At 40.9% G+C, this 16,510-nt stretch overlaps 1 protein-coding gene across 3 annotated transcripts in view; it reads left to right on the top strand.

Moving 5' to 3' along the window:
* lrrc7 (leucine rich repeat containing 7) overlaps positions 1 to 16,510 on the top strand; it is a 368,217-nt gene that overhangs the window by 183,668 nt on the left and 168,039 nt on the right. For all 3 annotated transcript variants that reach the window (XM_055641900.1, XM_055641899.1, XM_055641901.1), the window contains one exon: positions 10,141 to 10,229. The gene's annotated coding sequence lies outside the window, so the exon portion shown is untranslated. The remainder of the gene's footprint in view (positions 1 to 10,140; positions 10,230 to 16,510) is intronic.

Below are 16,510 nucleotides of genomic sequence, written 5' to 3'. Positions count from 1 at the left end.
TTCAGAGGAATCTATAGAAGCGGATACAATTACAACATTTAAAAGACATTTGGACAGACTTTTGGATTGGAAGTGTTTACAGACCTATGGGTCAAATATAGCCAAACGGGATTAGCCCAGGGCCAGGTGGGCTGAAGGACCTGTTTTTGTGCTGTATTTCTAATCCCATCAACAACAAATCCTGGAATAAAATGATAAGGATGTTTAAAATGTTCTCAATCTTAAGCTTTATAAATTTACCATATAATATCAGAATCACAATTTCTCAATGCTTCTCTATCGTTGGAATCATTGCATCTTTCAAAGTTTACAATTTTCGTATCCAAATATATTCTTTCTATTTTCAATCTCACACTTCTACTTATTAAGAACTTGTGACAGTGGAAGATTTTGAAAATCAACTGTTGTGTGAAAACTGCAGGGAACTGTATCTGTAATATCTGTAAAACATGCAAACCGTATAATGCAGTATAATTATTTATCAAGATATTGTGCAATGCAATGAAAAACTTTGCAGACCAAAAATAACAACATTTAAACATAAACATTATGAGTTCACAAATCGACTAAATTATTGGCTGAGGTTTTGCTGGTAAATGCTTGCAGTTGCACCTAGTCTGCTGGCATTTCTTCATGTAAATTTTGGACTCCTTTGTGAATGTGGCAATTCTTAACTTACTGACCAAACTTTACCTACTAGGGAACTGCTCTTTGATTTTGAGCTTGTGCTAGGTAGGTTAGACAGTACATTCACCCTATCAATTCCCCTCATAATTTTATACACCTCTATGAGATCACACCTCAGTCTCCTACGCTATAACATCCTCATAAAACTTATCTGCATTCTTTCCAGCCTAATCCAACATTTAGCAAGGTGACCAAAACCGAATAGAGTACTCCATTTGCGGGCCCACCGATATCTTGTACAACTGTAATGTTATATCCTAACTTCTTTACCACCTTATCTACCTTTGACATCACTTTCAGGGAACTATGTGCCTGTACTCCTAGATCCCTTTACAACACTCCCTAGGGCCCTACCATTCATTATGAAAGTCTGCCCTGGTATGATTTCTCAAAATGCTATACCTCTCAATTCCATTTACCTTTTCTCAGTGCACATACAGATGATCAAAATCCTGCTGTGATATTTGATAACCATCTTCACTATCTTTATGGAATCTGTAAACTTACTAATCACATTAGTAGAAATGATTAGTCATGCTACTAATCATGCTGGAGTGCAGCACGGTGGCACAGCGGTAGTGTTGCTACCTTACTGTGCCAGAGAGCCGGGTTTGATCCTGACCAGGGGTCCTGTGTGTCCACGTGGTTTTCCGTGTGATTCAGAGCTAGGGGCGGTGACACAGACCTGACTATTGTTGCTGCTCTCTCCTGTTTCTGTAAGTTGCTCAGGTTGTGTTGAATGCAGACACAGAAAACATCTTTTGTTGAGAGGTTGCAAAGGAATTAAACATTGTGTGGTCAAAAACACGTCCACTCTACCTTTTTGTTGCCATTAATGAAGCAGCTGAAAATAGACCAAGGAATATGGTTGTTAGAGGTCAATTAATCCTGGCCAAGGACATACTGCAGGAGTTCAGTTGAGGAATGTGCTAGGGAAGCAGCTTAATTTATCTCTAATAACCATAACCAAATTCCTTGGACTGTTTTTCCCTTACAGCCTACTGACTTCATTTTTATCTGGGCTCCTTAATGCTACACATGTCCAATGGTGCCTTGATGTCAAGGGTGGTCACACTTGCCTCATGGAAAGCAGCATTTGGGTACATGTTTGGACTAAGGCTTTGATGAGGTATGGAGCAGATGGGGGTGTTAGTAATAGACTATTGATGATTAAATGTTGCTTGAATCATGCCGACATTTCACATTACTTTGCTGATGATTAAGAGTAGACTGGTTAAGCAAATTCACTTTGCATGGCCCAATGCATGTAGTTTTCCAGGAAACTTAGTGCATCCTGAAGTTCCCATATGGTCAGAAATTGCAAGCAATGGGTTTTAATTGTCTTTCAGCATTCTATGAAACCTTGCGTTTCTTCTCTCATTGCTAATTGGATGTGCTTTTAAAAAAATTGTTACCCAGATTATGCTACCAAATTTATTGTTTTGTTTTCCAATGTTTAAGTTAGTCTGTTTTTTTTTAACTGCTTAAAAATGCTTAAAAAATTCACCTGCTCCATGCTCCTCCACCGTGTGCTGACTTCTCATGCTGATCACATTTGTTGATTTTAAATCTCTGTTCTTCTTGTACTGTGTTTACTCTCTACTCTGTGCAGCTACTTCTGCAAACCTCATCCAATGACAAACCGGTTTCGGTTGCCAGGCTCTACAGAATACAGTTTTAGTCACTATGGGCCTGTCCCACTGGCGACTTTTTAGGCGACTGCAGGAGACTCTGCGGTTGCCACATGTTCGCCACATGTTCGCGGGTTGTTGCCGAGTAGTCGCCTTCATGGTCATGAGCAATTCCCGCATTCTGGGAACTAGTCACGGCCTCATTATGGTCGCCACAAACTTTTCAACATGTTGAAAAATTAGCGGTGACCAGAATGAAGCTGCCATGGACAGTAGCGAGAATTCTCGTGCCGTAGGTGGGTCGCCAGGAGGTCCTCGTCGGTTGTCAGGAGGTCGAAGGTTCTCGTAGGTTCTCGTAGATTGTAGCCGGTGCTGACCGGTGAATTTCATTGTAATTTTCAGAACCAAGGATAACCGACCGGTGATGTTAATGTCCGCCGAGCTTCACAGCTGTGTAACTCTGGCTTCTTAAAAGTTGTCTCCACTCCTTCTCCCTCCTTCCCCCCCCCCCCCCCCCCCCTCTTTTAAAGGACTTACCGTACACTGTGCTAAGCCGTCTTAATTACAGCGCCAACTATCCTGTTCATCGTGGTGTGTGTCTGTATCACCTTGGCTTTGCACCGTGTGAATTTCACTCAGACAGCGCTCCCCCCGCCTGCATAACGGGCTGGTGAAGGAAGCGATGTGTGTGTGAGTGTGTGTGTGTGTTCCACTCTGACAGTCGCCGTTCCTTTTGCCGGTTTTTCAGGTGACTGCCGGCAACTTGACAGTCGCCGGCTCATTGGCAGTCGCTTGAAAAATCACCTAAGTGGGACAGGCCCATTATATTGTAGAGGCTCCTAAAGCGATCTGGGCATCTGAATTTTTACTTCAACTGTTCCTTGTGTACTTACTAAAACACTTGGTGTTGCATGGCTCTCATTGTATCTGCCACTGGAAAATGATCCACCAAGCATGTTACCCCATTTGAAATCAATTGAGCCTAGCCTCTCATTCTAGGATTTGTTTACTGTTACGATAGTAAAGATTGGGCTTTACATTTATTCTCTTAATAATACCACCTTAATAATAAAAATATTGCAAAATCCTTAAATATTTATTATCGTCCTTATGATTTCCTAGTTTGTAGTAGATTATATTTTGGATATTTGCTATTAATAATGCATCTTGAAACTTTTTGCACAAGGAGAAATATTGTCTCATTCCCATGAACTTAAAAATTATATGATAGGAAGTTTGTTAGAATTTTTCCTCCAGACTGCTGTCTTTCTTGAGCCACACTGAATATATTATAAATCACTTTGTTATCACTAGACAGCGAGAGTCATACATTTCACGCATAATTTGTTAGAATTCTGTTCTTATAACAACAGTGACTGTGCACAGCAGCATCCCAAATGTAGGTGGCTTTTTCTTGCGGTTCACTATGAATTATTTCTGAGGGATATCATGACTTCAGGAATTTAAATGTTATTCTGAATATTTCAAAGGGAAGTATGTTATGGTGATTCCCACACTAATGTGGAATAGCATAATACATTTATGGAATTAAAGACATAAATATAAATAAATACGAAAATCAAACAAACTATAAATGGAACGTCAATTCAAAAGTATATAAATATTTAATTTAAAAGTGGTGGCATCTGCAGTTCCATGCAGAACAAGAATTGCCATACACAGTTTATGTTGAATTCTAGATAATTATGAGAGATGTCAAAGCTAGATTGGAGGATGAATATATATGACTTCCTTGTTCTTTAATTGGATGCAGAGACAAAAAATGTTGAACTTTTTAACAAATGGATAGACCACAAAATCTTTGGTTTTGTTGGTTACGGTATTTTTCTGCACCCATTTTTGGTGGAGCTCATGCTCTTAAGACAGTTGAATTGATAGTAGACTTTAGGAGAGCTCCCCCTCCCCTCCCCCCACTCACCATCAAAAACACCACATTCATATCTGTGCAGTCCTTTAAGTTCCTTGGAACCACCATCACCAAGGACCTTAAATGGGGGGTAAAAAGGACCTACAGAGGATGTACTTCTTGAGGCAGCTGAGGAAACACAATCTGCCACAGGCAATGATGGTCCAATTCTATACAGTCATCGTAGAGTCTGTCCTCACCTTCTCAATCATGGTCTGGTTTGGCTCAGCCACCAAGCACGTCATCCAGAGGCTGCAGCGAATCATTCGATCAGCTGAGAAGGTTGTTGGCTGCAACCTTCCCTCCATTGACAAACTGTATACTGCAAGGGCCAGGAAGCGAGTGGGTAAGATCATCTCTGACCCCTCTCACCCTAACCACAAACTCTTTGAAGCAATTCCCTCTGGAAGGCAACTCCAGACTGTCAAAGCCGCCACAGCCAGACATAAAACTTTTTCCACGAGCAGCAGCTCTACTCAATAACTGTAGATTAGTGTGTCGATACTATTTACATATTACCACACAGATTATGCTTGCTGCACATTCCTTATGTCACTCATGGTTTTTTAGTGAGCTCTCTCTCTCTCCAGTTAGTCTAACTGAATGCATGGAGACGAATGCACCTTGTGTTTCCTCCGCAGAGTTGCTTATAAAAGACTTGGATTCTAATCACTATGTGTGAGTCTGATCATTTCCTATATGGTGTCAGAAGTGGGATTCGAACCCACGCCTCCAATCGGAGACCCAAACTCACAAAAACACTGTTTAGGCCTGGCATGAGCAACAGCGGAGGGTGTTTGACACTCTTAAACAACAGATGTATTATGCCCCCACTCTCACCTACTGTAATGCTAAATTACCGGTCACACTGACTTGTGATGCCGCACAGTACGGTTGAGGAGCAGCTTGCCTCCAAAATGATGGTGACGGCAACAGGCCTGTTGCCTATGCTTCGCGCACCATGACAGACACGGAACAACGCTACGCCCAGATTGAGAAGGAGCTGCTAGCGGCCGTTTTCGCATGCAAGAAGTTTAATGACTTTATCTTCAGGAAAACAGTCACGATTGAAACTGACCATCAACCCCTGATCAGCATCTTGAACAAACCAATACACACCTCTCCAGGACGCCTTCAACGGATGTTGCTACAGTTTTAGAAGTATGACATTGTTCTACCCTACAAATGTGGCAAGGACATGCACCTGGCTGATACCCTCTCGCGTGCTCCTCGAAAGACCTGCGCGGGTTCATCCACACCAGATGATGGTTTTGTGGTTATGACTGCTTCCTTTATTCCCTCGTCGTGCTTGGAGGACCTGGTAGCCCACACTGCCGCTGACGATACCTTTCGTTCGCTCTCCTCTGACATTAAGCACAGTTGGCCTGGCAAGACAATCTACCACTTCTAGTTCGGCCCTTCTTTGCCGTCCATGATGAACTAGTACTACAAGATGGCATGATTGTAAAGGGCCACAAAGCTGTAGTTCCTGCCTCTCTACACAGCAAGTATTTTGATGCTGTCCATGTGGGACACCCAGGCGCAGAAACAACCATCCTACGAGAAAAAAACATGTTTTACTGGCCTGGCATGGCCGATTACATTCACGAGAAAGTGGAATCCTGTGCAGTGTGCAATAGTTTGACACCACAACAACAAAAGCAGCCACTTCTCTCACACCTGGTTCCTGCCCTCCCATGGTCCACAGTGGCAACTGACATATTTGAGTGGCATGGCAAACAATGCCTGGTTCTTTTTGACGTATTCTGGTTGGTTTGACATCGATCTTCTTAGTAGTTGTTTTCATGGGGTTGTTCAGAAGTTGGCATGCCATTTCTCTGACCACGGAGCTCCATGTCAACTACTATCTGATAATGGCACTCAATTTACCAGCCAGTACTTCAAAGACTTTGCTATAAACTGGGGTTTTCGTCACATCACCAGCAGCCCTGAATACCCTCAGTCGAAGTACTAGTTGATTGCATCGTCAGGAGTGCCAAACAATTAATGGAATGGTCCCACAGAGCAAAATCAGATGTGTACCTGGACTTGCTTAACCTGTGCAACATCTCCCGCAACCCAATATTGGGTTCACCCGCTCAGCATCTGATGTCAAGCCAGATCTGAGCCACATTGCCTGTGGTGAAACAGACAGTGGTTCCGCATGTGTTCCCACCATCGGAAGTCCAGTCAAGACTACAACAAAAGCGCGACATTCAGAAAGGGTGGTATGACAAAACGTGCAGACCGCATCCACCACTAGACGAGGGACAAGTGGTGCGTCTGCAAACCGACAAAGGGCATGACCGCCTCCGTGTAATTTCTGGAACTGCCTTCGAGCCACGTTCATACTTGCTTCATGCCGATGGCGGCACCTAAAGACATAATAGGCAACATATCCTGCCTCTGAATGAGCCAGCACCACTTGTCCCTTCCATCCACATCCAGTGGTATTGACTCGACTGCACCAGCATGGCAGCCTGTTTCTGATCCGGTTACTTTACCGATGGCCACGCCACCTTTGTTAATCCTGGCCAAATTGGAGAGGCTAGGATTTTAAAATGGGGTAAAAGCTTCAGGGCTGCTGGGAGATTTGGTCAATTTGGAATTGCTCTCTGCAGAGCTGGGACAAGCTGCGGAGTGGTGCCGGTGTGTCTAGTGCCTAGATATAAGTTGCAAGAAAAGAATAAGAACATCTGCAGACCCTGTCAATTGAGCTGCTGTATTATTGGGTTAGGGAAATGTCTGGTATGTATGGGATTATTCGATATCTGTAATTGGATTATTAAGAGACCACCCCCATATAAAATTCCGCTACCACGAAGTCCAGCATCGATCTTCGTGGAAAGCGCTTGGGACTGCGTGACCTTCTGGAGTGTCTCTGTTTGAACGAGGCCTAGAGGGGTTGATCAAACAGATACAAGGATCGAACCCGCAGTGGGATAGGTACAGTAGTTGAACGGTAATTGCGCTTAGTTAAAATAAAGATTAGTTGTTCAAGTGCTTGATTCAGTGTTTTTTGACTTAGAAGGAGCAATTTACACTTCACCTGTGCCAAAGTCTCCTATTTCGTCCCCGAGGGTGCCTTTTCAATCTCCGACACCTGTTTCACCACCAAGCGTGTCCCTGGTGACGGGAGGAGATGCAGGACTGTACCGTATGCATGCTGGTTGTGTTTGTAAGCCCACCGTAAAGTACCCAGGCTATGTTTGAACCTCCTCCAGTTTATTGTCACATACAATTTATATAATTTGCATTTAATTCTTTGTAGTACTCGGTAGTTTTGCATTTGCATTTAATTCTTTAAGAGGCAGGATGTAGATTAGTGTGTCGATACTATATACATGTTACCACACAGATTATGCCGCAAATTCCTTATGTCATTCATACTACTGGTCCGCCCACAGGCTTATTAGTGAGCTCTCGCTCTCTCTCTCTCTCTCTCTCTCTCTCCAGTTAGACTAGCTGAATGCATGGAGACGAAAGCACCTTGTGTTTCCTCCGCTGAGTTGCTAATAAAAGACTATGGATTCTAATCACTATGTGTGAGTCTGATCAAGTCTGTAGCCTCCATTTGCTCTGGTATTTTATTTCATTCACATGTTTAACCTATAATGTTTTATTCTTAATGTTTTATGTTTTATTCTTAATGGTTTACTGTACGTTGTGTTGTTACTTGTGAGTGGAGCACCAAGGCTTGGTCAATACATACTTGGTCAATAAACTTATTCTTAAACTTCATTTGTAGTGTACCTAACTGTAAGAAGAACTGTAAAGTAGAGAATTTTGAATAAAAAACAAAAATGTAAAAACATTCAGTAGTCAGGCAGCTTCTGTGTGGAGAAAAACTAGGTTAATGTTTCAGTTCATCAACTTTTAGTTGTAACATTAGATATATAGCAAATATTAAGTATATGTAAAGGTAAGTGGCAAAATAAAAAGAAGCCTAGTTGTGAGCAGAAGCAAAGTCACATTCTTCCCGTTCCTCCTCCTGTTCAGACTCCCACTGCTAATTGGTTCAGATGAAGTAAATCACATTGATAAATGTCTGAATTACAGTTAGTTGTTGTCATCCTTCAACACAAAAACTGGGAGAATCACAGTGGAGACCATACCCCCTGTCTCTCTCTTTACCACACCCCACACCACCCTCCGATAAGAAGAGCCAGAAACTGCTGGTTGTTACTACCATGAGTGCATTGGATCATATAGCCCAACATGTGCATTCCAGTATCTTGGTGAATATATAATGAAAAGTAGTACTTAATTGAGTCAGTAAAACCTCATTTTATTGGACCACTTTCCAACAGTTTTCGGTTAAAGTGGACGGAATTGTCGACCCACCCCCGGCTCGCACTGTCTCGCCAACCCTGGCTACGAACGCCACCCTCAACTCGCCAGATGCACCAGGCTTCCGCTCTGCACCCACTGCATGGTCCAGTTGACGCGGCTGTTTTTGTGGCTCATGTTGTAGCTCCTGGGGACAGTACTTTTTCTGGCTGCTGCTACCGACAGGATGCTCTTGGTCACCGTGGGGTTCCCTTCCCTCTCATCAGCCACTGCTTCTTTCTGTTTGCCATCACTTTGTCCACTCGACTTTTCCCCCCCTCTACCGCCTCCTCCCCTTCCCCTTTTGTTTTGTCCACTACGCTGCCCTCTCCTCCACCACTGTCTCCACCTCCCATCGCTCTGTCCACTCGGCCTCTCACACCTCCACTGCCGCCTTCTTCTTCTTCCCCTTCTGCCCTGGAGTTGCTGACTTACTGCACCTTGGAAGATGTCGGTGACTGCGGGGGAGAAGGAGGAGGAGGAGGCAGTGGGGCGCCGGCAAAGTGACAAGTGAGAGGGGAGGGGCCCCCACGGTGACCGTGCGCATCCTATCTGTCGCAGCAGCCTGAAGAAAGCACGTTCTGTCGGGGACTGTAACATGAGCCGTAATAACAGCTGCGACAACTGGTGAAGAAGGGCTTTCTGGTAGAGGCCAGCAGTATTGGCACCTCGTTTTAAGGTGAAATTACATAAAGTGCTGGAGTAACCCAGCAAATTGAATCAATCTGAAAAAGCGTCCCATATCACCTATCCATGTTCTTCAGAGATATTGCCTGACCTGTTGAGTTACTCTAGCACTTTGTCCTTTCATGTATTAACCATCAACGATAGTTCTTTATTTCAACTACATTCAATGATAATACCTTAATCGGTTATAGCGGACGATCGTCAATAACAGACACCATCATCCCCCCAGGTCCGTTATACCAAAGGTTTACTGATATGGAGGTTTATGGTAAAATTGGGCATGTAAGATGTAATGTACACATTTACAATGCACAATAGCCCTGGTTTATTCCCAAATGCATGGTTTAAAACATTTGCAATAAGTTAATCCCTGGTTTGTGCAATGTAGTAATCTGAGTCCCTCTTGGTTTAGTAACTTATAAAACACTGAATGCTAATAGGTTATCATGGTTTTCAGCACACATATATATTTGCTAATATTTTATTCTGTGATGCTCAGAGTTTGGTAGTATTTTAAATATCTATATAAATAACATGAATTTGTAGTCTTGCTCACTCATGCTATTAAATGGTTTGCAAATTTGTATCTTTTCTTCACTTAAGCAAATGTTCACATTTTATCATGATAGATAGTGAACCATTCGGAATTGACTGTTAATAATCTTGAATGCCAAACCTGAGTAATAGTTGTCATTTTGTACGGGACACCAGTGATTGCTTGCTGAATCATTTTTGTGTCCCCCCAAGCATATTTTGGTGCAACAAAGGTCTCACTTATGAGATGCCTGAATATGTCAGAGGTGCTTCAAAGCTGCATTTTTATTCAAACAAATGGCAAAGGTTTGAAGTTTGACCGTCAGTTTTTAATATATTTTTCAGCTTTGAAACCAGGCTGTCCCTGGCTGAATGTACTTGGCAATAGTTCTACGAAGAAGAGTGCACCCGACGAGTAAATCATCCGTCGTGCGGTAAGGGAAAAAAAAAAGATGTGTAATTTTGCATTTATCTTTTTTATGACAGGTGTGAAAAGAAGTCATAACCTTGAATTGATTTAATGTCAAAAACCCCTAAAAACTGTGTGACTACAGTCATGTGAAGCTTTTCTTTTAAAAATGTATGTTTCCGTTCCACTTTTAACTTGTGTGCAATGTATATAGTTGTTGTTCAAATGGTTAAAAACTCAGTTGATATTCTGGCCAATTTCACTTCTATTTTTATTACTAAATAAAACAGGTTAACATTGAACATTTCTAAGACTTAGATTTAAACTTTGTCCTTTCATTTCTGTTATTTGGGTTAAATGCAGGTTTAATGATTGGGATAAGCGTCTGCTGCTTTGAGAACTTTAAGACACCTTGTAAAATTATTTTTAGGTTATCTGACCTCAGTACTAATGGAGCACACACATTGTACAAACTAATAGTCAGTATGTTAGCACATATAATAAATTGGAAACAATAAGCCAACAAAAAACAACATTTTATCTATATTAACATTTTGGGACATATGACACAAGTAAAACAGAATTAATAGTGGGGGGACATGGCATAGATTCACACAATATGAGAACGGATGAATGTCATTGATTCAAAACCAGCTTTGAGATAACTTTATATCCAGGAATTGCAATATTAACTGCATCTAATGCATTATTGTCCTCTTGGTAATTGGAATAAAAGTAGGAAAAAAGAGAGTTTACATTTTACTTCATGGAATGGGGAAATCAGAAAAAGGAAACCTTTATTTCAATTCTATGGAAGCAATTCCTGCTACGACAATTAAATGTGCATTTTCAAACAATATATATTGATTGAGATTACATATTATTGAGACATCTTGGTGGAACAGTGTGCATGCAAATTTTATAATTTCAAAATTAGATGTATCAAGTTATAACAAACAAAACAAATACTAATGGGATAAAGTGTCCAGCTGTGAATCAACATTCCCACAATGTTTAAGGATTTATAGACATAAAATCTTGTGCATTCCATAATATATGATGATATCAAGAGCACAAGTTTACAAAATTCCATGGTGAAGAGAAATGATTTTCAATTGTGTACTGTCCACATTTATAAAACATAAATCGGTATTTTGCAGTTGAATTTCCAGACATATAGTTTTTGGACTGCTCATGAATTCTGAATCTAAATTTGTATTGTCATCTTATATGTAGTTGAATCAATGACTGCACTTTATTGCAACAGACATGGCTAGAAAAATATTGAAAGTTACATACCTGTCCCTTCACCTCCCCCCTCGACTCCATTCAAGGACCCAAGCAGTCGTTCCAGGTGCGACAAAGGTTCACCTGTATCTCCTCCAACCTCATCTACTGTATCCGCTGCTCTAGATGTCACCTGATTTACATCGGGGAGACTAAGCGGAGGTTGGGCGATCGTTTCGCCGAACACCTCCGCTCAGTCCGCAATAACCTACCTGAACTCCCGGTGGCTCAGCACTTCAACTCCCCCTCCCATTCCCAATCCGACCTCTCTGTCCTGGGTCTCCTCCATTGCCAGAGTGAGCAACACCAGAAATTGGAGGAACCACCTCATATTCCGCCTGGGTTGCTTGCGTCCGATGGCATGAACGTTGAATTCTCCCAGTTTTGCTAGCCCTTGCTGTCTCCTCCCCTTCCTTAACCGTCAAGCTGTCTCCTCCCATCACCCCGCCCTCGGGCTCCTCCTCCTCCCTTTTTTCTTCCTTCTCCCCCCCACCCTCCAGTCTGAAGAAGGGTTTCGGCCCGAAACGTCGCCTATTTCGTTCGCTCCATAGATGCTGCTGCACCCGCTGAGTTTCTCCAGCATTTTTGTGTACCTACAGTAAATATTTAGTTTAGTCTATTTCGCATTTTACTAGATGTGCTTTCACAAAATCTTGTGTAATTTCTTTAGCTTATGTTGCTTACATCGATTGCTTTCGGGTTGCTTCATATTTACAATAACTTTGCAAACGACTGTGATAGAGCTGAATTTATTATTGTAAAATATTTATAACTTGCTGGGAGAAATGTGGTGTAGGTGGACTTGGTTTAATATAACTCATTGTTGGATTAAACTCTCACTGCCAATTGTCTTGATAAAGTATTTGATAAACGTAAGCTTGGTTTAAGGGGAAGAGTGGAAATTGGAAGAGCAATAGAATGTGATAAAATAAAGTGATGATGGATTTTGACTTGATTGATATATTTCTATACCAAAGGAAATATGTTAACTAGGCGCATAGTGTGTTTGTAAATTGACATCACGTTTTTTTGGTTAGCACTGAATTATGAGATGAAATTCTTTGCGATAGGATCCTTGAAAATAAATGTACCATTTGAACATACTCAGCTCATTGTGTTCTTACTTACATGTCGTTGGCAGACTCCCATGGGTATACCTATATTAACCACATTCCCTTCTCCCCCCCACTCTGCTACATGCCATTCCCCTCCCCACACGCATTCAGTCCATCTCCCCTCAATCTCCCCCATGCACTCTTAGTGGATTTCCACACACACACGCACACACGCATTCACATAGACACACACACATAGACACACACACACAGATACTCAGACACTCACGCAGACACACACTCAGACACACATACAGCAAATCATACATATGCACGCACAGACAGACGACGCGCACACACACTTTAGAAGCAATAGAGATACTACTGCAAGCATTTTAGAACCAATAGACATTTTTTGCAAGCTATAGAACCAATAGACATTTTTAACAAGCTTTAGAACCAATAGTCATTTTTTTGCAAACTTTAGAACCAATAGTCATTTTTTGCAAGCTTTAGAACCAATAGTCATTTTTTTGCAAGCTTTAGAACCAATATTCATTTTTTTGCAAGCTTTAGAACCAATAGACATTTTTTGCAAGCATTTTAGAACCAAAAAACTGGGAGAATTCAACGTTCATGCCATCGAACACTGCCACCTAGCCACTTTTTGCAAACATTATAGAACCAATAGACACTTTTTGCAAGCATTTAGAACCAATAGACATTTTTTTGCAAGCTTTAGAACCAATAGACATATTTTGCAAGCTTTAGAACCAATAGACATTTTTTTGCAAGCATTTTAGAACCAAAAAAGACACATTCTGCAAGGATTTAGAACCAAAAGAGATACTTTTAGCAAACGTTTTAGAACAAATAGATACTTTTTGCAAACATTTTAGAACCTATAGACACTTTTTGCAAGCATTTTAGAACCAATAGACATGTTTTTGCAAGCTTTAGAACCAATAGACATTTTTTTGCAAGCTTTAGAACCAATAGACATTTTTTGCAAGCTTTAGAACCAATAGACATTTTTTTGCAAGTTTTAGAACCAATAGACATTTTTTTGCAAGCTTTAGAACCAATAGACATTTTTTGCAAGCATTAGAACCAATAGACATTTTTTTGCAAGCTTTAGAACCAATAGACATTTTTTTTGGCAAGCTTTAGAACCAATAGACACATTTTGTGCAAGCTTTAGAACCAATAGACATTTTTTGCAAGCTTTAGAACCAATAGACATTTTTTGCAAGCTTTAGAACCAATAGACATTTTTGCAAGCTTTAGAACCAATAGACATTTTTTGCAAGCTTTAGAACCAATAGACATTTTTTTGCAAGCTTTAGAACCAATAGACATTTTTTTGCAAGCTTTAGAACCAATAGACTTTTTTTGAAAGCATTTTAGAACCAAAAAAGACACATTCTGCAAAGATTATAGAACAAAAAGAGACACTTTTTGCAAACATTTTAGAACCGATAGACACTTTTTTCAAACATTTTAGAACCAATAGACATTTTTTGCAAGCTTTAGAACCAATAGACATTTTTTTTGCAAGCTTTAGAACCAATAGACATTATTTGCAAGCTTTAGAACCAATAGACATTTTTTGCAAGCTTTAGAACCAATAGACATTTTTTTGCAAGCTTTAGAACCAATAGACATTTTTTTAGAACCAATAGACATTTTTTTTGCAAGCTTTAGAACCAATAGACATTTGTTGCAAGCTTTTTAGAAGCTTTAGAACCAATAGACATTTTTTGCAAGTTTTAGAACCAATAGACATTTTTTTGCAAGCTTTAGAACCAATAGACATTTTTTGCAAGCATTAGAACCAATAGACATTTTTTGCAAGCTTTAGAACCAATTTGTTTTTTTTGCAAGCTTTAGAACCAATAGACATTTTTTTGCAAGCTTTAGAACCAATATACATTTTTTGCAAGCTTTAGAACCAATAGACATTTTTTGCAAGCTTTAGAACCAATAGGTTTTTTTTTGCAAGCTTTAGAACCAATAGACATTTTTTGCAAGCTTTAGAACCAATAGACATTTTTTGCAAGCTTTAGAACCAATAGACATTTTTTGCAAGCTTTAGAACCAATAGACATTTTTTGCAAGCTTTAGAACCAATAGACATTGTTTTGCAAGCTTTAGAACCAATAGACATTTTTTGCAAGCTTTAGAACCAATAGACATTTGCAAGCTTTAGAACCAATAGAACCAATAGACATTTTTTGCAAGTTTTAGAACCAATATACATTTTTTTTGCAAGATTTAGAACCAATAGACATTTTTTGCAAGCTTTAGAACCAATAGACATTTTTTTTTGCAAGCTTTAGAACCAATAGACATTTTTTGCAAGCTTTAGAACCAATAGACACTTTTTGCAAATATTTTAGAACCAATAGACACTTTTTGCAAGCATTTTAGAACCACTAAGGGCACTCACGTTTGAGTAGACATGTTCAGCGTTATTCACAGCTCAGAGAAACGTGACCCTCTGCCTTCCTCCATCTTGAAGAGTGTGAGGCACACCACTTCCTGGTGTTATAGTCCCTCCCCCCTGCCGCCAGCGGGGGCAGCAGAGAGAATGGGGAATTTTGTAAAAACATTAATATCTCTGTCATTTTTCATCGACGGGAAAAATCCTCGGCACACATGCGGCAGAGGAGGGGGGCTCTGAGCAAGGTGGCCAAAAATGACGGCCGTAGGTGGCAGCGTTCTCTCGGAAATCGCAGCACAGACGGCCAAAAGCGGTCAAGAACAGAGATTTAGTAATATAGATAGGGAGTTACGCAGAAGATTAAAAAACAGGACCCTATAGGTAGAAATCTCTGCATTACTCTCATAGGAAGATGGGACAGATGAATGCGTGTTGGTGCAGGTGGCCAGGATTCAGAATTTTAGACCATTGAAATCTCTTCTGGGGCAGAGGTGACCTGTACATCTGAACAGGATGGGAACCCATATCCTTGCAGGGAGGTTTGTTAGTGCTATTTGGGAGCATTTTAACTAGTGAGGCAGAGGAGTGGGCACCAGGTAGTAAGTCAGAAATTGGAAGGAGTAGTGGGAACATAAAGGTCAGGACCAGTAAGTCGCAAATAAATAACAGGGAGGGAGAAGTGAAGGAACATGGTGGGCTTAAATGTGTTTATTTCAATTCATAGAGCATTGTACAGAAAGCAGATGAATTTAGAGCCTGGATCGATGCTTGGGACTATGTTGTGGCATTGTGGAAACCTGGTTGTGGGAGAGACATGACTGGCAGCTTAATGTTCCAGGGTTTCAATGTTTCAGACATGATCGAGAGGGAGACAAAAGAGGTGGAGGAATTGCGCTACTGATCAGGGAGATGTCACGGCAGCACTCAGAGAGGATGTACTGAAGTGTCTGAAGAAGAATCTCGACCCGAAACATCACCCATTCCTTCTCTCCAGTGATACTACTTGTCCCGCTGAGTTACTCCAGCTTTTTGTCTATATATTGATGGGTGGAGCTGTGTGAGTGGAGCTTAGAAGTAAGAAAGGTCCAAGCACACTAATGGGAGGGCACTCTCAGAGCAATTGTTATTGGGTAAATCCACCACTGACATATGGGAGGTTTAAAGGCCCGTTGATCAATATATTCAGAACAGGCATGTTCTAGTAAGGAGGAATGATACGGATGACAAAGTCAGAAAACCTTGGATGTGTTAAATTTGGTCAAAAGAAAAAAGAAGCAAATACATGATTGGAATCAGACACGGCCTTTGAGGGATATAAAGAAAGGAGGAAAGGCAGGCGATTACAAGGGCCAGAATAGCTTTGGCAAGTCGGATTAAAGAAAAACACAAAGCTTTGTATTATAAACATGAGGATAACCAGGGAGAAGGTAGGACTGCTCAAGGATAAAGGAGGGAATTTGTGCTTGGGGTATGGGGATGTGAGTGAGACACTAAATGAGTATTCAGCATCTTTTTTTCACC

This window comes from Leucoraja erinacea, chromosome 10, assembly GCF_028641065.1.
Source record: "Leucoraja erinacea ecotype New England chromosome 10, Leri_hhj_1, whole genome shotgun sequence".
In the NCBI taxonomy this organism is placed as follows: domain Eukaryota; kingdom Metazoa; phylum Chordata; class Chondrichthyes; order Rajiformes; family Rajidae; genus Leucoraja; species Leucoraja erinaceus.
This window is presented reverse-complemented; position numbering and strand designations above follow the sequence as displayed.